At 46.0% G+C, this 23668-nt stretch overlaps 1 protein-coding gene across 1 annotated transcript in view; it reads right to left on the bottom strand.

Annotated features, from left to right (window-relative positions):
- The window catches only part of fstl5 (follistatin-like 5), a 724566-nt gene that overhangs the window by 672346 nt on the left and 28552 nt on the right, over positions 1 to 23668 (bottom strand). The gene's annotated exons all lie outside the window — the stretch shown is intronic.

Genomic DNA, 23668 nt, shown 5'->3' with positions numbered 1-23668 from the left:
ATACAGATCAGGCTAAATTGAAGACATTTTAAAAGTTTTATTTAAAATTGTGCTATTAGTGTTTATTTTGGTTCTGCAGGATTAATACTGCAGTAATAGAGCTACGTCTAATGGTTTAGTAACTGTATTCCCATATTATTACTGAGACAGAAATTTCCCTGAATCTATCAGCAGTCTTAAGAACAATTTAACACCCTTTCTTAAGCCTCCCAGTGGTTTTTCCCAATCTGCAAAACTCCTCCTTCACCTGGAAGGACTGCATGAACTAAAGCACATCCAGTTGTCATTTCCATTGCATTACAAACCAACATGAAAAGGTACTGTGCTGCTCTGAGGAGGTGCATCTCAACAGAATTTTCTAACTTATCAAATTAGAGCCGATGAACTGAACTGATATTTGAGGGTGGGAATAAAATACCATTACAACTATCATTGGTGTCCCTTGCTAAAAATTCATGTTTCATTCCAGTCTTCCAGTTAATTCTTTGAATATTTTTGTTTAAGAAACTATACTAATGGCATCATTGAGAGAAATTGGCTTGGTTGAGTGGCTGACCTCAACAGTGTGAGGGAGTTGATTTAACATGCACACTTGAATTGGCAAACTCCAAAATCACTGAAGCACCCCATATTAATGATTGTGAGGAGAGGGGGACGTTTTCATCAAGAGCAAGGTAACCGTCAAAAGTGGTGCCACTGGTCCGACCATGATATGGCCCCATGCCATTTCCCTGGGTGGGGTCAATTAATTACCTAGGGTGGACTCTGCATTGGGATTCGCCACTATGGGGGAGGGAACTGCTATGCTGCCGCAGCACTACCCTTGCTGGAGGAACTCAAAGGTATTGGCGTTCAACTGCCTGGCCAACAAGTGCAAAAGAACCAAAGTGAATTCTAATCCTGCTGCAAGCAATCTTTAATAGCAGGAGCAGGAAGCATCTGAAGTGATAAAAACATCGATTCTGCTGGCCTCCCCATTAGTGCTGCCTGGCTCCTGATGCTACAGTCTTCCTGTCACTACAGTCGCCCTGTCGCTACAGTTTCTCTGTTGCCTCTTCCTTTCTGGCTATCCCTTTCATTGGTGGCGCACAGGCAGAAACAGAGAGAAATCCACCAGAGTCCTAAGCCCTGCTACCCATCCCCCATTGTTATTTACATATAGCAAGGTGGGCGATGGGCGGGAGGCTGTCAACGGAAGTGGAGGAGATGGAGGAAAATCTCAGACAACAATTTAAGGGTCAAGGATTTTTCAGGAGGCTTACCTACTCCATTTTCCTTGATTCTCTACCCCAGGACTGCTTGTATTCAGGCAGTAATACAAAGGAAAATCATCCACTGTATGTCTAATGATGTTAATTCAGTTCCCTTACACAGTTTGATTTTCAAACATGTATTCTGATAGAAACTTGAAAAGGAAAAATTTGCAGGGCTATGGGGAAAGAACAGAGGAGTGGAACTAATCGGATAGCCCTTTCAAAGAGCCAGCACAGACACAATAGGCCAAATGGCTTCCTTCTGTGATGTATGATTCTAAGAAACACTTATGCTTTAAAATTCACCTTTTATAGTGACTAGCAAACAATTTCAGAAGCCAATTAATTATTCAGATTGCAGCTTGTAAAAAGAAACCACTTCTCTTGAAAGACCATCTCTAGTCAGTTACAAGTTACACAGCTGAGTAACTTGCTGTAGGACTGACATTGTTACAGATATAAACAGACAGCAAAGGGAAGGACTCTCCAGAGAAAGAATGAGATCATGGAGAGTTCAAGCTGACATCAGGCTGAATTAGGGTGATGGGTGAATTTCAAAATTATGAATGGAGAAGGGGTGATCTTAGAGATGGAAAAAGACTTCAGGGAATCTCAGATTCGGAATAATAATGGAGATACTGGAAACACAGAAATAACTATGGCAATGAGAATAAATTTTCATAGACTCTGCTCTCAGCGCAGAGTCTTGTTCGAGGAAAAGGAAATGGGGTAGCCTTATTGATTAAAGATACTATTACAACATTAGTAAGAGAGGATATAGGTAAGGGAAAGCAATCAGCGGAGACTCTATGGTTAGAATTGAGGAATAAGACAGGACTTAAAACTGTAATGGGAGTTGTCTACAGACCTCCTGATAGCAGCAATGAACAGGCAGAATGTATTAATTCAGAGATTAAAGACACTTGTAGCAAAAGCAGAGTTGTTTTAATGGGAGACTTTAATTTTCATATAGATTGGGAAGAGCAGAGTAGCTCAAGTCAGAAAGATAATGAATTTCTTGACTGCGTTCAAGATAGTTTTCTGGAGCAAAATGTTCGAGAACCAACAAGAGGGCAGGCCATAGAGAATTTAGTTAAGGGTAGTCAGTTAAACTTAGTTAATAATCTAACAGTAAGGAAACATTTATCTAACAGTGATCAAATGATCGAATTCAATGTTAGGTTTGAAAAAGTGAATCGTAACACAATTACTAAATTTTGGTAAGGCTAACTTTAACGGGATGAGACAAAGACTGACGACAGCAAACTAGTCAAAACTGTTATTGGGTAAAACAACAGATGAACAGTGGGAGGTGTTCAAAAAAGCCTTTAGCTTAATACAGGACCAGTATATACCCCTAAGGGGCAAGAGCTCTACTTACCAAATAGAACAGCCATGGTCTACAAAAGAGGTGAGAAATAACATAAAACTAAAGGAAAGAGCATACAAAGGTGCAACTTGCGAGGGATATCAAGGTTAACACAAAAAGTGTTTACAATTATATTAGAAGAAAAAGGGTAGTCAAGGGTAATGTAGGCCCTTTGAAAATGGACAGATACGGGCAATATTGGGAAATGGCAGACTTGTTGAATAATTATTTTGTGGCAGTCTGCATAGTAGAGGAAGAAGATATTCCCTGACATTCCAGGGAAACAAATAATGAATCAAGGACTGGAACTCACTAAAGTTAACGTTAGCAAGAAAACAGTGTGAGAAAAAATAATGGCACTAAAGACTGACAAATCCCCAGGACTTGATGATTTCCTCCCTAGGCTTTTAAAATAGGTTTAAAAATTGCAGATACTTTAGCCATATCTTCCAAAGCTCTCTCGATTCAGGAATTGTCCCCTTAGATCGGAAAATTGCAAATGTAACTCCATTATTTAAGCAAGATGAGAGAGAGAGAAAAAACAGGAAATTATAAACCTGTTAGTTTAACATATGTTGTGGCGAAGCTTTGGTATCTGTAATTAAGGACAGAGTGACTGAGCACTTAGAGAAATTTAAGCTGATTAGAGAGAGTCAACATGGATTTGTAACGGGTAGGTCATATCTGATGAACCTAATTGAATTTTCTGAGGAAGTAAGTATAGCAAGCAGGAGACATAGTTTATATGCACTTCCAGAAGGTATTCGATAAAGTTCCACATAAGAGACTGTTAGCTAAAATTAAAGCTCATGGAATTGAAGACAAATTATTGACCTGGTTAAGAGATTGGATAGGCGGTAGAAGACAGAGAGTTGGGATAATAGGGGTAATTTTCACCCCCAAGAACGGGTGGGTTGGGCGCAGGTGGACAGTGAAAATTCTAAGTAATCGGAGCAGAACCACATCCCGGCTCCAACATGCCCAACACAGTTCGACCCAGACGCATTTGGATGTGCGTGCGCTTCTGACACCCGGAAGTGCTGGCTGATATTTAAAGGGCCAATTTAGGCATTTAAACCAGTTAAGGGGATTAATGTTTTGTGTATTGAGTTCCACAAATGATTTTAACTTTCCCTGAACGTGTCTCCCTTGGCCTTTGAAAAACACCATGGAAACAGAGGCGAGTTTCAGCCGACCCTCATTTGGACCTTTAAACCAGTGATTAACACATGTGAATAAAAGGTGAGTTTTTGCAGCAGGGCAATCAGTTCTCTCAGACAAACCTTTGGCTGGGAGTTCTTTGTGCTTAGACTGAGATTTCTTTGTTCACACTCAGAATTCTTGGACCCCCTCAAACTGACAATATCAGGACGGGGGGCGCAATGGATCTATTCAAGAGTACATCTCAGGAGGAGGCACATCGACATCCGTGGCAGGCACAGCGTGCAGTTATAGAATCATAGAAAGTTACGGCACAGAAGAAGGCCATCTGGCCCATCATGTCCGTGCCGGTCGAAAAGAGCGATCCAGCTTAATCCCACTTTCCAGCACTTGGTCCATAGCCCTGTAGGTGACAGCGCTTCAAGTGCACATCAAAGTACTTTTTAAATGAGTTGAGGGTTTCTGCCTCTACCACTCTTTCAGGCAGTGAGTTCCAGACCCCCACCACCCTCTGGGTGAAAAAAATTCTCCTCAGCTCCCCTCTAATCCTTTGACCAATTACCCCTGGTCACTGACACCTCCGCTAAGGGAAATAGGTCCTCCCTATCTACTCTATCTAGGTCCCTCATAACGTTATAAACCTCAATTAAATCTCCCCTCAGTCTCCTTTGTTCCAAAGAAAACAACACCAATTTTTGTATCATCTGCAAACTTCTTGATCATGACCCCTACATTCAAGTCCAAATCATTAAGACATACCACAAAAAGCAAGGGACCTAGTACTGAGCCTTGCGGAACCCCCCTGGAAACAGCCTCCAGTCACAAAAACACCCGTCGGCCATTACCCTTTGCTTCCTGTCACTGAGCCAATTTTGGATCCAACTTGCCACTTTCCCTTGGATCCCATGGGCTTTTACTTTTTTGACCAGTCTGCCATGAGGGATCTTGAGATAAACCTTGCGAAAATCCATGTAGACTACATCAAATGTGTTACCCTCATCTGCCATCCTTGTTACCTCCTCAAAAAATTCAATCAAGTTAGTCAGACACAACCTTCCCTTAACAAATCCATGTTGTCTGTCCTTGATTAACCCGTGCCTTTCTAAATGACGATTTATGCTGTCCCTCAGAATTGATTCCAATAATTTGCCCACCACCGAGGTTAGACTGACTGGCCTATAATTACTCAGTCTATCCTTTTCTCCCCTTTTTTTTAAAGTTCTTGGAGTTGCAGCTCCACAAGACAGAGGTGCGCCACGAGGACCTGCAGAAGAGCGGAGAGGGGACCAATGAATGGGTCGAGGTCGCAGGAGGAACTACCCACGTGAGAGGGTGTACAGAGGCTGAGCTTTCTGGACCTCTCTGAGGAGCAGTGCCTACGCAGGCTCAGAATGAGTCATCAGATGGGTGCAGACACCTGCAGGCTCCTTCATGCAGAGCTGCTCCCGGCTGGGCCTGGTGGCCACGCAATGCCCAGCGCAGTTAAAGTCACCACTGCCCTCAATTTCTTCTCCTCTGGATCCTTCCAGGGCGCCACTGGTTACATTTCCAGGGTCTCTCAGGCGTTTGCACATAAGTGTATACAACAGGTCACGGATGGCTTGATTGCCAGGGCATCCAACGATGTCAACTTCCCCCATCGATGACATCAACCAGACTGAGAGGGCAGTGGGTTTCCACTCTCTGGCTGGTTTCCCACTGGTGCAGGGCACATTTGATTGCACACACATAGTAATCCGAGGACCTACACATGAGCCAGGACTGCTCATCAACCAAAAGGGCTATCACTCCATCAATGCGCAGCTGGTTTGCAACCACCAGTGGAGGTTCCTGCAGGTGTGTGCCAGATTCTCTGGCAGCTGCCATGATTCCTTCATTTTGTGCGAGGCCAACATCCCGGCGCTCTTCCACACACAAGACAGACTTAAGGGCTGGCTCCTTGGAGACAAGGGATACCCCCTGCAGACATGTCTCATGACACCTGTGAGAGAGCAGCAGTACAACAACAGTCACATCACCATCAGATCTGTCATTGAACAAGCCATAGGAATGATGAAGATGAGCTTCAGGTGCCTGTATCGATCTGGGGGAGGCCTTCAGTATTCAGAAGCGAGAGTTTGCGGAATAATAGTCGTGTGTTGCGTCCTGCACAATATCGCTCAGCAGAGAGGGTTACAGGTGGAGGAGCTCGAATGAGCTCATGAAGCATCCGCATCTGCCAGCAATATTCAAGAAAACAACGAGGAGGAGGACAAAGATGGGGAACCCATCGCCAGAGCAGCGACGCACATGGCTGCTCGTGATGCCAGGGAGTCACTCATGTCTAAAAGGTTCTCATAATGAGATCTACAAACTGAAGATAGTGAACTACTCAGACCGCCTGGAACAACCACCACCACCGACACAGGACCTTCAACCACACATACACCAATGCAAATGTACCCAATGAGTGGCGTCATGTTTTGGCATACATGATGAAACTTCACAAAAGGGACTCAAAAATGGGCAAGATATTGCTGTGGTAGTGAGAATTAAAACAATTAATGTGTATTTAACAAAAAACAAATATAAATAAAAAACATGACATTCCGTCAGACACCCCTGGTGATTACAAAACCTTAGCCTTTCTTTTCCTTTTTTTATTCATTCATGGGATGTGGGTATCGCTGGCAAGGCCAGCATCTATTGCCCATCCCTAATTGCCCTTGACAAGGTGGTGGTGAGCTGCCTTCTTGAACCACTGCAGTCCGTGTGGTGAAGGTTCTCCCACAGTGCTGTTAGGAAGGGAGTTCCAGGATTTTGATCCAGTGACGACAAAGGAACGGCGATATATTTCCAAGTTGGGATGGTGTGTGACTTGGTGGGGAACGTGCAGGTGGTGTTGTTCCCATGTGCCTGCTGTCCTGGTCCTTCTACATGGTAGAGGTCGCGGGTTTGGGAGGTGCTGTCGAAGAAGCCTTGGCGAGTTGCTGCAGTGCATCCTGTAGATGGTACACACTGCAGCCACAGTGCGCCAGTGGTGAAGGGAGTGAATGTTTAGGGTGGTGGATGGGGTGCCAATCAAGTGGGCTGATTTGTCCTGGATGGTGTCGAGCTTCTTGAGTGTTGTTGGAGCTGCACTCATCCAGGCAAGTACAGAGTATTCAATCACACTCCTGACTTGTGCCTTGTAGATGGTGGAAAGACTTTGGGGAGTCAGGAGGTGAGTCACTCGCCGCAGAATACCCAGCCTCTGACCTGCTCTTGTAGCCGCAGTATTTATGTGCCTGATCCAGTTAAGTTTCTGGTCAGTGGTGACCCCCAGGATGTTGATGGTGGGGGATTCGGCGATGGTAATGCCGTTGAATGTCAAGGGGAGGTGGTTAGACTCTCTCTTGTTGGAGATGGTCATTGTCTGGCACTTGTCTGGTGCGAATGTTACTTGCCACTTATCAGCCCAAGCCTGGATGTTGTCCGGGTCTTGCTGCATGCGGGCACTGACTGCATCATTATCTGAGGAGTTGCGAATGGAACTGAACGCTGTGCAATCATCAGCGAACATCCCCATTTCTGACTTATGATGGAAGGAAGGTCATTGATGAAGCAGTTAAAGATGGTTGGGCCTAGGACACTGCCCTGAGGAACCCCTGCAGCAATGTCCTGGGGCTGAGATGATTGGCCTCCAACAACCACTACCATCTTCCTTTGTGCTAAGTATGACTCCAGCCACACGAGAGTTTTCCCCGATTCCCACTGACCTCAATTTTACTAGGGTTCCTTGGTGCTACACTCAGTCAAATGTGCTTCTACGTGGTGCTTCCCCTGTGGCCTCAGCAGAGGTAGTGGCAGGTTGCTCAGGTCCCTGCCCTTTTGACCTACAACCTCTGGGTTTTGGAGCCCGTAAGGGCGCCACCAAAGACTGCTCCACTTGCACCTGTGCAAGGGCAGGCTTGGCCATTGGGAGAGGAGGCAGCAATGCGGGTACTGGTTGAGGAAGTGGCGATGGGTGAGACGTGGAAGCGCTTTGAGTGAAGTGCCCACTTCCATGTCACCTTTCGCCATCATCCCTCTCCCAGGCCGGTGCAACATCACTCCTACCACTCTGCTGGCCAGCAGGCTGGTGAGGAGATGTAAAGTTTCTGTCTGCCTGTTTAAGGCGGCAGACATGTTGGAATCCAAAGCCACACGGCCGTTTTCAGGGCCTGCATGGACTCATTTGAAAGCCATGCTTGAAGCTCAGTGGAGGTTGCCATTTTCTCCATCAAAGACATTCCCACACTTACCTGCGCCACCATTCCACTTGCGATGGAGTTGGACTCCTCTATCCTCTCCGCTATTGTGGAGAGTGTGCGTGACACCTTTTCCATTACCTCGCAAAGGTGGAGCTGTACCTCGATCATTCTCACGCTCAATGATGTCCCCCAGGGCTCATCGTCTGGGTCCAGCAGAGCAGAGCTTGAAGGCGAGTACGACCCCCCGACACGGACTCTCCACAGCTGCCCCTGCCACCAGTGTCTGCTTGTGCTCACTTGTGAGTGGTGAATCACCAGGTGACAAACCAACTCGCTGCCTAACAGGACCCACCACTGGTGCATGGCTGCATGTGATGTGATGGTGCACCCTCAAAGGAATTGAGCTCCTCTGAGGAGCCACCTTCTTCCATGGCACATGCCTCGTCATCCACCCGTGAAGGTCCCGGAAGAGGACATAAAGCAATATTAAAAAGTCCTCACAGAAGTTAGTTTGCAATGAGCATACTGAGGTGTGCAACAGGTCAGTCATTGATAACATCAACTGATGACGTGTGTGAAGGATGTTAAAATTCTGTCACCAGACGTTTATGGGGTGCCAGTCTCCACACAGCTGAAAGCCCGGCATTCAATCATGCGGCTGAGCTCCACGCCTCCTCCTCTGCCTCTGTCAGGGCCACTATTGGTGGTGGCCCCACCTCCAGTCCTACTCTCCCGTATATTTTGCGCTCTCTTCTCCTACAAGGAAAGAAAGAACAGACATGTGAACGACTGAAGGTGACGTGTTCACCCGATGGATGTATTGCTTTGGGTGAGGCTGACAATAAAACAGATGCATTAGAGGGTGAGTATCAGACAGATTCATCACATTGCATCAGGATTGGGCTGAGTGGGAGTGGTGGGTTCATAAATGGGGAGGTGAGGAAGTGCACAGAAAGTGAAGGTAAGTTGATAATGAGACCACTGTGGTGTGAGGAGTGATGTGATGGAGCACACTTGGCAAAATAGAGTGAGAGTGGGGTAATGTACACCACAGGATGTAGGTGAATTAGTAACTGTACTTACTTTTCCTGACCTGGTTAGGTCATTAAAGCGCTTCCCGCATTACCTTGACCCATGACCTTGTCACCATGCTCCTGGTGCTAAACTCCTCCGCCACCTCCAGCCATGACTTCTTGGTGGCAGAAGCAGGGCGCTTCCTCCAGTCAGCCAGGTATAGTATCTCCCTCCTGCTCCTCACACCGACCAGTAGCAACTCAAGAGAGGAGTCACTAAAACGGGGTACAGCCTTAGACCTGTGATGTTGCATATCTGAAGTTTCCTCCTTTTTCCTTCAAAATCCATGGTTGCAATGGCCCTTTAAATACTCTAGTTCACAGCACGTCATTCGGGTGTGCAGTACGCTGCTACGCAGCTTGGAGACGTGAAACCCGGAAGTAACATTAAGAACCTTCAATTTAGTCACGATCACTCGAACTGACGCGCAGAAAATTTTTCTGGGTTTCTCATGCATCTATTCACCCCACCGCTGACTTCCCGCCACCCTGTTTAAATCATGCCCAATGGGTTTGTACTCGAATTGGAAGGAAGTGACTAGTGATGTCCCACAAGGATCTGTGCTGGGGCCTCAACTATTCACTATATTTATTAATGACTTAGATAAAACAATAGAGAGCAATATAAGCAAATGTGTCGATGACACAGATTGGTGGCATAGTGAGGAGTGTAGACAAGAGCATAAAATTACAAAGAGACATTGATAGATTAAGTGAGTGGGCAAAACTGTGGCAGATGGATTTCAACGGATGTTAAGTGTGAGGTCATCCATTTTGGACCAAAAAGGGATCGATTCAAGTATTTTTTAAATGGTGAAAAGCTAGGAACTGTGGAGGTCCAAAGAGATTTAGGGACCCATGTACACAGATCACTGAAATGTACTGTTCGGGTACAAAAAAACAATCAAAAAGGCTAATGGAATGTTAGCCTTTATATCATAAGGGTTAGGATATAAAGGGCAGGAAGTTTTGCTACAGCTATACAAAGCCCTGGTTAGACCACACCTGGAGTACTGTGTACGGTTCTGGGCCCCGCACCTTAGAAAGGATGTATTGGCCTTGGAAGGAGTGCAGTGTAGATTCACCAGAATGTTGCCAGGGCTCCAAGGGTTAAATATGGGCAGAGATTGCATAAACTAGGCTTGTATTCCCTGTTTACAAGGTTTGGGGGTCATTTGATTGAGGTTTTTAGGATTTTGAAAGGAATTGATAGGGTAGATAGACAGAAACTTTTTCCGCTGGTGGGGGAGTCTAGGACAAGGGGAACATAACCTTAAAATCAGAACAAGGCCATTCAGGAGGGAAGTTAGGAAATGCGTCTTCACGCAAAGAGTGGTAGAAGTGTGGAACTCTCTCCCACAAGAAGCAGTAGATGCTAGCTCAATTAATCATTTTAAATCGGAGATTGATAGATTTTTGCTCGTCAAGGCTGTTCAGGAATATGGGGCAGTGCAGGTAAATGAAGTTAGGATACGGATCAGCCATGATCTTATTGAATGGTGGAACAGACTCAAGGGGCTGAATGGCCTACTCCTGTTCCGATGTTCCACTGCAACTCCAATTTCCTTTCCACCCCTTCACTGAATAATGAATTCCTCCTCCCACTCATTCCCTTGATGAGGAATCCCTTCCTGATTTCTGTGAGAACTAAATCCCTTTAATGCTCAGCTGAGTAACTTGCCACACGACTAGCATCCTTACAGATGAGCAGGCAGTGCAGAATCTCACTCAATGAGAGTGAAGATTGGGTATGCAGGTCAAAATCGGAACTGCCATGAATCAAGCACCATGGCCTCCATACCCAATTCTCTCCTAAAGAGCTGGACTGTAGACCAGGAGCAGAGTCTCTGAAAATTTGATTTTCTACTAAGACCATAAGAACATAAGAAATAGGAGCAGGAGTAGGCCACCTGGCACCTCGAGCCTGCTCTGCCATTCAATCAGATCACGGCTGATCTTCGACCTCAACTCCACTTTCCTGCCTGATCCCCATTTCCCTTGCTTCCACTAGAGTCCACAAATCTGTCTATCTCAGCCTTGAATATATTCAACAACTCAACATCCACAGCCCTCTGGGGTAGAGAATTCCAAACATTCACAACCCTCTGAGTGAAAAAATTCCTCCTCATCTCAGTCTTAAATGGCCGACCCCTTATCCTGTGACTATTCCCCTTGTTCTAGACTCTCCAGCCATGAGAAACAACCTGTCCACATCTATCCTGTCAAGCCCCCTCATAATCTTATATGTTTCAATGAGATCACCTATCATTCTTCTAAACTCCAGAGAGTATAGGCCCATTCGACTCAACCTTGCCTCATAGGACAACCCTCTCACCGCCTCGAAGGCAAGTATATCCTTCCTTAGATAAAGTACAGTGTGTGTGAGAGAGATATTGGGCTCTATTTTAGCACCCGCTATCGGGTGCGTTCCTGGCGGGGAGGCTCCAAAATCGGAGAATCCCGGAGCTGGACCGGAGCCCGCCCCAAACACGGCAACTTCCGGGTTCCCCGCTGACGCGCCGGCGTGCGCGCGCAGCCCCCGTTGGTGGGAATCCCGCAGGCAATTAAAGCCAGCGGGATGCCACTTGACAATATTTATTTAGGTATTTCAGGTCATTAACTGACCTGATTAAGGGATTATGTGGGATTTTAGAACAAACTGGGACTGTTTCCCACACTGGGGGAAACACTCCCACGTCAAATGGACATGTTGCAGCTGTCAGCCTGTGGCAGCTGCAAAGGTCCATTTGACAGGTGGGAGGGGGAGACCCTCACCCATTGCAGGAGGCCACTCTGTCACTTGCGACAAAGTTTGGCCTCCACCACCCTCCTCCTGACAGTCAAAGTCACCAACCTGCACACTTACCCCGGGGTCCGGAGACATGTACCTACCTTGCGGACCCCCTCAGATGTACATCTTGCGAATGGGGGCTGCCGTAGCTGCAGTCATGACCCCCTCGGAGGGCGAACAGCATCACCAGCCTCGCCATCCACGCCGTCCACCTCTGACAGGTGGAGCTCGACCACAGAGTACTGTGACACATCCACCTGTACAGCAGGAGGGAGGGCTACCACAGAGAGATGCGTCGCAGAGGGCACTACCCTCGCCACAGGTTCCACAGACCGAGGCTCAGCCTCCTGGACCTCTCTGAGCAGCAGTGCACACGGAGGCTTAGATTCACTCGACATGTAGTCGTGGACATCTGCAGCCTCTTTCATGCCGAGCTGCTCCTGGCTGGCCCGAGCACCATCTTCTTACCTGTCGCTGTCAAAGTCACCGCTGCCCTCAACAACCTCTCCTCCGCATCCTTCCAGGGTGCAACCGGGGACATCGCCGATGTCTCTCAGTCGTCTGCGCAGAAGAGCCCTGCAAATACACCTACACCCACTCTGCAGTGACACAATGGGTGGCATCAGTTGTGGGTCCTCACAGTGATCCTCAGGAGCGGGCATTATTGCACAAACCAGAGAGGATTCGCGAAGACATGGCAGTAGTGTTGCCAATATATTATGTAATGTGGGTTGTTCAGAAATTCAATATAGGTAACACCCATGGCAAACCCTGAAACACCCTTGTGCATCCCCTTCATGCTCACGACACATTTGCCTTACGCTGCCTACTGCACATATGTGATGCATGCCCTGTGGCTGCAGCACAGGTGGTGGCAGGTTGAGTGAGGCTGGCCATGAGAGAGATGCACGAGAGGGTGAGTATGGGATAGAGCCATGAGATTGTATGAGGATTGGGTTGAGTGGTAGTGGCGGGATGAGTACTGGCGAGGTGAGTAGGTGCAGGTAAGATGAGGATGAGGTTTGAGTGGGTGTGAGGGGTGATGTGACAGAGTAGTGTTGGCAGTGCTGAAGGAGATGTGTGGTGGAGGCAGTGATGCGGCAGACGGAGTGTAGGGGAAGGACTACGTGTACTCACTTTGGCTGACCTACTGAGGTCATTGGAGCGCCTCCTGCACTGTATGCAGGTGGGCGATATGTTGGTGGTGCAGGTGACCTCCTCTGTCACCTTGAGCCAGGCCTTCTTGGTGGCAGAGGCAGGCCGCTTCCTCCCGCCCGCCGGGGGGAAGATCTTTGTCCTCCCCCTCCTCCTCACCCCATCCAGTAGGACCTGGAGTGAGGCATCATTAAACCTGGGAGCAGCCTTCCCCCTGGGCTGCTCCATGCTGTAATTTTTCCTATTTCTTGCAGCATCAGTCAGTGGAGGACTGCCCCTTTAAATAGGGCACCTCCAGCTGACAGAGCTTACTGCGCATGCGCAGTCCGCCCGACGCGCAGATCAGCAGCGGGGAACCCGGAGGACCAGGTAAGTGGATCCAATCAGCCTGCGATTGCGCGCGGGGCAGACTGATTTCACCGGGTGCGTTACCCACGCGCCCAATACACCCCTCGCCGCGAACCCGCCGCCCTGGTAATATCGAGCCCAATACTGCAGATACAGTGGAAACCTAAATCTGGACGTTGGCTTTGCAAGTGCATGTAGAACAATTCAGAAAAGTATATTTCTCAACACAAAAATCAAAATACCCACTCAAGAGCTCCATGAGCTATTCCAATAATACAATCTCAGCTGCTAGCAGTAAGCATAATATACGTGATAATAACATGTATGAAAATCCTTTTTTTAAAAATATAATTCAATCCTGGAGAAGTGCAAGTTGTCTGTGGAGGTGTGATAGGCACCGGTAGCTCGCCTGGAATATTTAGATGAGGCCTGAGGCCCAATTTCGGGCCGGCCTTGGGCCTCTCTGTTTAGGCGCATGATGCTCAAGGAGGGCCGAGTTTGGGCCCAAAAACAAGCTGAGACTAATTACTACCCCTGTGATCCTAAAGGAGTAGGAGCTGTCTGTCCAGGGTAAATAACCTAATTTAGCTGAGGAAGGTCAAAAAAGTGAAACATAGTCCAGACAAGAAAGAGACGAAAATTTTAAATTGCAGTCGGCAAAGACACCCACCCTAAGTTGGCGAGGTCCTCTTTAAATATGCAAATCAGGCACCGATGACATCATCAGGCCAGAAGAGGCCCAGCAAGGCAGGTTTTTAAAATTTTAATTGTTTCCTTATGGGATAGACGGATAGGGATGCTATCCCACCCAGATTGCTCAGGAGTCTCCCAGAATGGGGCACAGATCTCTCATAGATTGGAGTTTGGGAGATTCATGCCCCATTCTGGGAGACCCCTGAGCAATCTGGGAGGGTTGGCAACCCTACCCTCCTGGCCCTACCTTCCTGGTCAGGGAATTGGGGCTCGGACAGGGGAAAGGGAGGCTTGGTGTTGAGAGCAGAGAGCCCAGTAAAGAGGTGAATGAAACTTGGGGACTTTACTCTCGGTAAACAGTGAAAGGTAGTTTCACTGGTGGACGAATGAGAAACTAGATGAGGGAGAATGAGGATTCTCACTGGAAGAACCTACGGGGAAAGGAGAAGGAAAGTTGTGAACTGAGGGCTGTGAAACCATGGGATGCTTCATCACAAGTAGCTATGGTGACAGAGACTAGAACTTCATTAAAAGGGATAAGTATTTGAAAAGGAGGAATATAAAAGATCTGGGGGGAATGAGGTTACAGGTGAGAGTGCCAGTACTGGCACAGGCACCAGGGACAAATTAGCCTCCTCCTGTGCTGTAATTTCTATCATTCTATGAAAACTATCCTTTATTGAGTCCAAGCCCAGGAATTGATTTAGAAATGTTAGTGCTGAGCTGAGTTTAGGACGATGTGCCCTGTGAGAAGTGCCCCAAACACTGCTCTTTGGTTCAGGTTGGTTTGTGATGGCCGGTTTTGATGTGTGAAGTCCAAGTACAGATCAGCTCTGACTGAGGTTCCCAGTTCAAAGTTGTCATCTTCACACAGAACCTAACTCCAAACTAGAGCCCAAGAAGATAGGGAGAGAAATGGGGTCTGTTAAAATTGGATTGACTGGGGAACCTGACCACACCTTGTGCAGAACAGGGGGAATTCCGACTGTACTTATAGGATGAATATCAGCGGGTTATATGATTACTACTAAATATCGGGCGTTATATCAATTACTACCAGTTACATATAGACTATCAGTGAGATATTGTATTACTGTTGGTTGTGTTACCGGTATTACTAATGGTTTTCGGCAATTTCGGTGAGTTACTGGTAGAATCAGAGTTCCTCCCAACTCTGGTTTTCTGCTGCGAATCACTTCCCCACAGTTTTCCCTCTTTCTGGCCCTCGGTTTCGCCTCATCCTGCTCGCGGTTGGCATCCAGGTTCGGAGAACCTCCCTCCACATGGCTCGTGCAACACTTCTCTGGGGTTTCCTCCCAGGGGAGCCAAGGGCCTTTTCTGCCTCCATCCAATGCATTGGGCCCTTTTTTCGATGCCTCTGACGGTTTCTTCAGCAGAAGATGTCTTTTTTTAAAAGTGCTACAAAATCTCACGTGGTGGAACAGGCTTGAGGGGCTGAATGGCCTATTCCTGTTCCTAAGTTCTTATTAGTCATCTATTAGAGCTACCTGACAGTCACTCAGTCTTGCAAACAGTTGAATTCTTACTGCTCCTGCCCCAGCCTGCTGCTGAAATTTTAAGCCATCCTGGGCTTTTTAAAGGCTGCACTTTAAATTTTCAAACACTCCAATAAAATATTCCCGTGTTACACAGAGTTGCGTTCAGCTAAATTCAGTGGTATGCAAATGAGCTGAACCCGCGATTTATGGCAAGGTCAATGCTGGAGTGGATCGTAGGGCAGAAGTCCTGGCTCAGCACAGCAACATTGAGGCAAATAGCCATGTGGAATTTCAGGGCCTATTTTATCTCTGAGTGAAACTAATGTGCTAATATCTTTTTCTCCTATGATACCAAACTCATCTTACACCTTTATTCTGTTCCTTCCCTTATGTAAAAATTTGAAGTGTTCACTCAAAAGCTGTTTTCTGTTTTAATACAGTCGTTTGGTTGCTGTATTAATACAAAGAATAAGAAGAGATTATACAGGCCATACAGAGGTGCAATTTGCCAAAGCCCTTCGATAGTGAACAAGATGATGATGAAACACTCACTCCTGGCAGATGTTCCTGAATCTCATTTTAAAATGAACCATGACAGGTCTGTACTCTGATCTAATTTTTCGAAAGCACCTAAACTCCACTGGATGCTAAAAACTGCATCGCACACGTAAATGGAAATAACAAAAGCCATCAGAAATTCAAACCTCAAAAAGTAATTGCAGATATAGCATACGTGTGAGCCTTAGGTCAGTTAATTATACGTAGCAAAACAAAATCCCCATCCGCTTTCCTAAAAATAAAAAACCTGTGAAGTAAAAACTTTTGGCTCAAATTTTCAAAAGCTACCTCCAAAAGTATCATCACAATTAAATTGAATGTTTTATATTTCTTTATGCACTTTTGTTTTCTTCTTTCTTTATACAGTCCTTTTCCTTATGATATTCTGCTGTTTCCCTGTTTCTTTTTTGCCATTTTATATTTGTATTTCCCTGTTTTTCATTTTCCGCATCTTCTCCAGGTCTTGTTTCTTTTTGGTTGCTGCTTTTGATTTCCTTAATTTGTTCCCTCTTTCTATCTACATGGAGAGGAGCCAGTGGAATTTATTTCAGGAGTACGATGTACAGCAGAATAACTGAGGCGCCAAACCACAGAATGCAGAGCATTCAGGGCTGTGTAGCTATGATAATGAGGTAGGAGATGGTGTTCCTGGCCTCTGTCGTCATTCTTCCACTGCCAACACATGCTCAGCTCCCCAGAAGAGGGGCGCATGTGGATGATTGGCGCAAAGACCTTGCTCCAGACTACCACAGATCAGATTCTCTGCGAAGATCCCAGGGGCAGGCTAAAGATTCCTGAGGCAAGTAAAAATGTATTCCATGGTTCCCCCCAGAACAATAAGAAGCAATTATGCATGGCACTCAATGGTCAAAGTCAAATCACAATATCAATGAAACAAAGAAAAGGTTACTGTACAAATTATAGTGTGTAATTTAATTTATATAACAGGAAAACAGACAATATACAACTACACTGTTATGACTTTATTTTTCAATGTTATCAGAATAATTGTGTCCCTCTCTCTGTGTGCTGTGAACACCAAGCTCAAAATATAAATGTGAGATAGAAATCTTCCCGTGACCTAGATCAAGAGAGTTTCTTGTCAGAATGCTTATGAAGCAGAAGACAAAGACAGATTCTGCAATAGTACAGAGTGATATGATGGGACCTGCACTATGTGTGGCAGTTGCTCATAGCTCCTCTGGGAGATAAACACTGCAGCAGTGAGGCCCATCTGAGCTGATCAGTGCAGCAGATGAAAGAAGCTGACAAGCAGCTTCTGTCTTAATCTTATCTCTAAATCCCTGGGACCTCATTTCACTAAATCATTTACTTTCAACTATGATTGCTAAGCACTCTCCGTGGTTATTTCTTTATAATCTAGTTATACCTCAGGAGATGACGATTGTCCCAATAAACCTTACAGATTCTTTTCCATTTACTGGCCACAATCCAGACTAAGATCTACTGGGATGTTTCAGTGGAACACCTGCTCGACAGAAAAGATCATTAAATGGCACAGTTCTTATCTTTCAATACGTATGCGTGCTATTTACCTGACGTTGCTCATTTTCCCCCCCCATTTTTGTCCCCTCCTGAGGATTCTGACTCTTGCTGGGGTATGGTTCCACTGGTGCTGACAGCCCTGCAGTACCTCTCACTAGTGGCCATCCTCCATGTGTAGGCCTGGACAGTGAGTGTCAGTGGTCCATTCAACTATAGCCAAGTCCAATCGTGTCCTCACCTGGTGCCTACACACATGTGGTTGTGGGCTAGCAGTCAAGAGCAGGAATCCAGGCTGATTTTACCCTCCTTCACCTTGGGGCCAACAGTAATGCCCCAACTGCCACCAACTCCTTACAGACTGGGGATTAAAACTGGGACTTCCTGGTCTGTATGGTTCAGCACATCATTTATCTACCAAGGCACTGGGGGACATGGCCATATGTTAATGTAAAGACCAATGTACTTAAAAGTAAGCTATTTCAGGATTATTGAAATATTTGTTCTGTTTACTTTTACCAACTTGTGCAATTTTAAGTGTGGAGGAATCTGTCCAATAATAACGTGTCGGCAAATCTTTTCCAATGTTTAAAACTTTCCTGTAGTACTGTAAAACATATTAGATATGAAGAGGTTACAGTTATGAGTGGCAATCAGCGAGGAGGACTGTAAAAAAACTTCAAAACATAAACAGGTTAGCAGAATAGAATTTTGGGTTTTATTGATCGGGATATAGTGTCCAAAAAGGGGGGAAAAAATTGGATAGTGGCCGTTTTTGGGCGTAGGTAGCGTGATGTGGTATTACCCCACGCCCAATGACCCTTGTGCAGGCAGGATGCAAATTTCAGCCGGCCCGTGGACTCACCTGCAATCAGCCTTCCTTTCCAGGCCTTGCACGTGGAATCAATGCAACTCGCACTTTCCACCACCGAGGGGGGCTCAATCCTTAAAGGGAGGATGTTTCTTAGAACTCTCTTAAAGGTAGCTGGTTCCTGTTATTTGCTGAAAATAACAGTCTACTGTCTGCACGGAGTCTGAATGGAGATCAGGCATCGCACACGTAAAACACAGATGCAGGTCCCATTCCCTATGTTTACACACTGATGAGTTATGTTAAAACATTGAATAAAGGTTGCGCACTACTAAATCCCACATCCTCCAATCTGCACGCCAGACCTCACCAATCTGCCGATCTAAGTTGGTACCAGGCCTGCAGAAGCGCATGCACCAAGGTTCTCTGCTGATGCACTAGAGACCTTGGTACAAGAGGTGGACAGAAGGAGGGACCTCCTATATCCACGCCCCCCCGGGGGGGGCGGGGGGGCGCAAAAGGCCCTCCAGACATACATCCAAAAGGCAGTAGGAGGCAGCGGGGGACGAAGTCAATGCCAGGCGCACAGCATCATGAACATGAATGCAGTGCAGGAAGAAGTTCAATGCTTTGACATGAGTGGTCAAGGTGAGTGAGCTCAACTGCCAAGTGGTGTCTCCTACCAACTGCACCACGCACTACACCCCCATCCCCCACATACCAACAAACTCTTTCCATCAGTACACAACTCTTCCAATCAGATGCTTCCTCTCACCCTTACACATTACCACTGTTTCAAGTCGCCCACCCACAACACACAGCTATTCAACCATGACAGGCACATCACCCAGACACATGTCCCGCTTTCTTGTAGGAGAAGGTGGCGCATATCAGGAGGCAGCAACTGGCAGTGGCATTTAGCCCCTCGAGCCTGTTCCACCATTCAGTGAGATCATGGTGGACCTCCATATACCCGCCTTAGCCATATATCCCTTGGTTCACAGAAATCTATCAATCTCAGATTTAACATTCACAAGTGAGCTAACATCAACTGCTGTCTGCAGAAGAGCGTTCCAAACGTCTCCCACCCTTTACATGAAGAAGCATTTCCTAACTTCACTCCTGCACGCCCGGGCTCTAAATGTTAGGCTGTGTCCCCATGTCCTAGTATTCAAGTCTAGGAGACCTCCAGAAACAGTTATAAATGTCGCAGCAGCCAGAAGCAATAATCCAGCCACTAACCTGTAAATCCTGCATGATCCCTTTAAATAGTGCTGGTGGGGGGGTCCTCCAGGCACTCTAAGACACGTTCAGATGGTCAGAGTTAAGACTGTGCGTTGAGTTGAGCATTAAGTTCCAAAATGTTATCAATCAGCGTTGCACACTGATTGAAGCCATTTTCTCCCTACTTTTCATGATTCCAGCGTTCGTTATCTGCACCTGCACTAATTCCTATACCAAAACGGCGTCCGGCGCACATCACGCTGGAAACGTGCATGCGTATCCAAGACGCCATCTTGGATGTCGGATGTTTTGTATAAGTTCATCATCACGGGCGCTAAATTGGGCAATGTTACGCCGAAACAACGGGCGCTACACGGCCCAATTTAGCACTCGTGATGATGAATTTATACAAAACATTGGTTAAGTCACAGTTAGAGTACTGTGTGCCACTTTGGGTGTCTAATTATAGAAAAACATAGAGTTTACGGCATAAATTCACCAAGATGAGGCCAGGAATAGGAAACTATAGTTACGAGGACAGAGATGACTATGAGGAGAATTAATAAAAGTTTTTAAAATTATGAAGAGTGACTAGGGAAAGACTATTGGGGAGTCAGTGATGAGGACCTATAAATTCAAAGTTATGAATATGAGACTAAGAGAGGTTAAGAGAAATTTCTTTACTTAGATGGTTGTTGTAGCATGCAATGCATTGCCACAGGGAGGCAGAGACCACCTGGATTCCCCCACCAGGTAAATAGTTTCTCTGTATCTACCTTATTGAATTCCTTTATCATTTTAAAGACCTCAATTCCAGAAAACTTGCTCCCTCCCGAATATTGCTGAGTGTGTGTCGTTAACTCTCAAGCTATACATCTATCTGCTCAAGTGCAACCTTCATATATTTCATACATATATATTCATCCTGCATGGTATATAAGTCCAGGCAGGTCCACATCATGCATGCCGTACACATCACTTCAGATTCTGATCTTGCCATATCTATATATATAGTTAACCCAGTAGATATTCTTTTTTAGTTACTGTTTACTAAATAATTTTGATTTACTCTAATTTTCTATTTCTACTCAGTTGCTAAGAAATTCAAATATGCAGGGTGAATACCATATGCCAGAATGGTGAGGTCTGAGGCGCTCCTGAAATTGGGCCTTGAACCTCATTGTAATAGAGTCAGCATGGCACAACAGCCCGCCAGCAAAGACTAGAGAGGAGTGGTGAAAAATCAGGCCGCTGCTACTATCACAAAGATGGGAGGGAAAGTAGAGAGTGAGGAGGACATAAAAAACCTGCAGGGGGATATAGACAGGCTGGGTGAGTGGGCGGAGATTTGGTAGATGCAATAAAATATTGGAAAATGTGAGGTTATGCACTTTGGCAGGAAAAACCAGAGAGCAAGTTATTATCTTGATGGCAAGAGACTGGAAAGTACTGCAGTACAAAGGGATCTGGGGGTCCTAGTGCAAGAAAATCAAAAAGTTAGTATGCAGGTGCAGCAGGTGATCAAGAAGGCCAACGGAATGTTGGCGTTTATTGCTAGGGGGATAGAATATAAAAACAGGGAGGTATTGCTGCAGTTATATAGGGTATTGGTGAGACCGCACCTGGAATACTGCATACAGTTTTGGTGTCCATACTTAAGAAAAGACATACTTGCTCTCGAGGCAGTACAAAGAAGGTTCACTCGGTTAATTCCGGGGATGAGGGGGCGGACATATGAGGAGAGGTTGAGTAGATTGGGACTCTCCTCATTGGAGTTCAGAAGAATGAGAGGCGATCTTATTGAAACATATAAGATTGTGAAGGGGCTTGATCGGGTGGATGCGGTGAGGATGTTCCCAAGGATGGGTGAAATTAGAACTAGGGGGCATAGTCTCAGAATAAGGGGCTGCTCTTTCAAAACTGAGATGAGGGGAAACTTCTTCACTCAGAGGGTAGTAGGTCTGTGGAATTTGCTGCCCCAGGAAGCTGTGGAAGCTACATCATTGAATAAATTCAAAGCAGAAATAGACAGTTTCCTACAAGTAAAGGGAATTAGGGCTTACGGGGAGCGGGCAGGAAATTGGACATGAATTTAGATTTGAGGTTAGGATCAGATCAGCCATGATCTTATTGAATGGCGGAGCAGGCTCGAAGGGCCGATTGGCCTACTCCTGCTCCTATTTCTTATGCTCTTATGTTTATCACAGCGGCCCTCAGGTAATTGTGATATGGGGGCCCTGGCAAGGTGGGATCGGGTCGGGGGGCCTATAGTCACGGGGGACGAGGGTCGGGAGCATGGGAGATCGGGGGCTGGGGGGAAGGAGTTTGGGGTTTGGGGCTGTGGGGGAGAGAGATCAGGGGGTAGGACATCAGCCTGGGTCTGTCTAGGTCTGAAAGGGGAGGTGGGGGTACTTGCTTATCACATGGGGGATGGAAGCTTTTGGTTTTGTTTTCTATCTTACTTTGCTGATTATTTTGTTCAGATGGTGGGACTACCACTGGAGCTTCAGGGATTCGTAGTATTCGCAGGCTACTTGGACTCAATCTGTGTCTGTTTCTTCTACATTTTGTGGAGTGGAGTGGGGGGGTCCCGATATATCCTCTACAAGTGAGTGGGAGAAGGAAAAAGTCGAAATCTTGTTCTTCAGGGAGAAGGGGGCCAAAATCTTGCTCGGGGTTTGGGGGGGGGGTCCATGACCTTGATCAGGATGGATGGAGCCGAAATCTTGCTCGTGAGTTCATCGGGAGGGGTAACTTAAAGGGTTTCTAAGTGGGAGAGAGCAGCAAAACGTTTCTACTGCTCAACAATTGGGTGCTCTTTCCTCAGCCTTGGCACTTCCATCCATTTATGCTAATGTAAGACCTTGTTACTGATGCCATTCTTCTGACAATTAGCTTCTTCCGTTATTGGAAAACTACTACTTTTTGCCTGCTGTAATTTTCCATCTCCTCATTTCTTTCCATAATTCACTTTGTTTCCTGCTTGCTTCCTACGCTTTATAGAGATCCCCCCTCCCCCCCCATGAATCGTATTCCTTCAGCCCTAGCATAATAGTTAGGCCTGTCAAGCAGCAATTTTTTCAAAATTGAGACTAGGATTGTACAAGACCTTGGATAGGCCTCAGTTAGAATACTGTGTTCAATTTTGGTCTCCTCACATGGTAGGAGATATTGAGGCTTTGGGAAGGATGCTGAGGAGGGCCCCAAGATTAATTCCCAGTCTAAAACACATTAGTTACCCCAATAAGCTCAATGAGCTGGGTCTCTAGACTTTAGAGAAGCGTAGACTCAGGGATGATTTAATCAATGTTTATGAAATAATGAAGGGACTAGATTGTGTTTATGTAGACCAATTATTTCAACTGAATAGGTTAGGGGTCACGCTTATAAGTTATGTAAGAGTAGAACTAGGTTGGATGCTGGCGGTTCTTCTTTTACCAGAGAATAGTGGACCTGTGGAACAGGTTGACGGCTCGTGTGATGAACGCTGATTCATTGTATTCCATCAAGCGAGAGCTAGACCTGTTTCTGGCTGGGGTGGAGATTACCTCATACAAGAGGTAGATATCCTGTTACATAAATCAGGACCAATATGATCTCCTGGACTAGTTTCAATTGCTAAGAGAGTCGTAGAGGAATTTTCCAGTTATTTTCCCCCTAATTGGCCTAGGATTTATCTGTCTTTTCGCCTCTCCCAGGAGATTACATGGCTCCGGGAGGGGTGGGGAGTGTATGTATTGTGATGCATCACAACCGTATGGGACAGGCTGGATGGTACAGTAGGTATTTTCCTGACCATCATTTTCATTTGTTTGTAGGTTATGAAGGGAATTCTAGAGACTAGAGGCATTTGATTAAAACATAGCTGCTGATTGCTGTTCTGTGGATAACTATTCAAACACCAATTCCATTTGTTTATAGTCTTACTAAACTTGTTGACACTGTCACACTTCCTGTTCCTGGTTCTGTTCACAGTTTCTATCACTTTCTTATAGTGGATTCAATACTACACAAGGTTG

The sequence above is a fragment of the Heptranchias perlo genome, chromosome 1, assembly GCF_035084215.1.
Source record: "Heptranchias perlo isolate sHepPer1 chromosome 1, sHepPer1.hap1, whole genome shotgun sequence".
In the NCBI taxonomy this organism is placed as follows: domain Eukaryota; kingdom Metazoa; phylum Chordata; class Chondrichthyes; order Hexanchiformes; family Hexanchidae; genus Heptranchias; species Heptranchias perlo.
The sequence above is the reverse complement of the archived record's forward strand: the minus strand, read 5'-3'. Positions and strand labels throughout refer to the sequence as shown.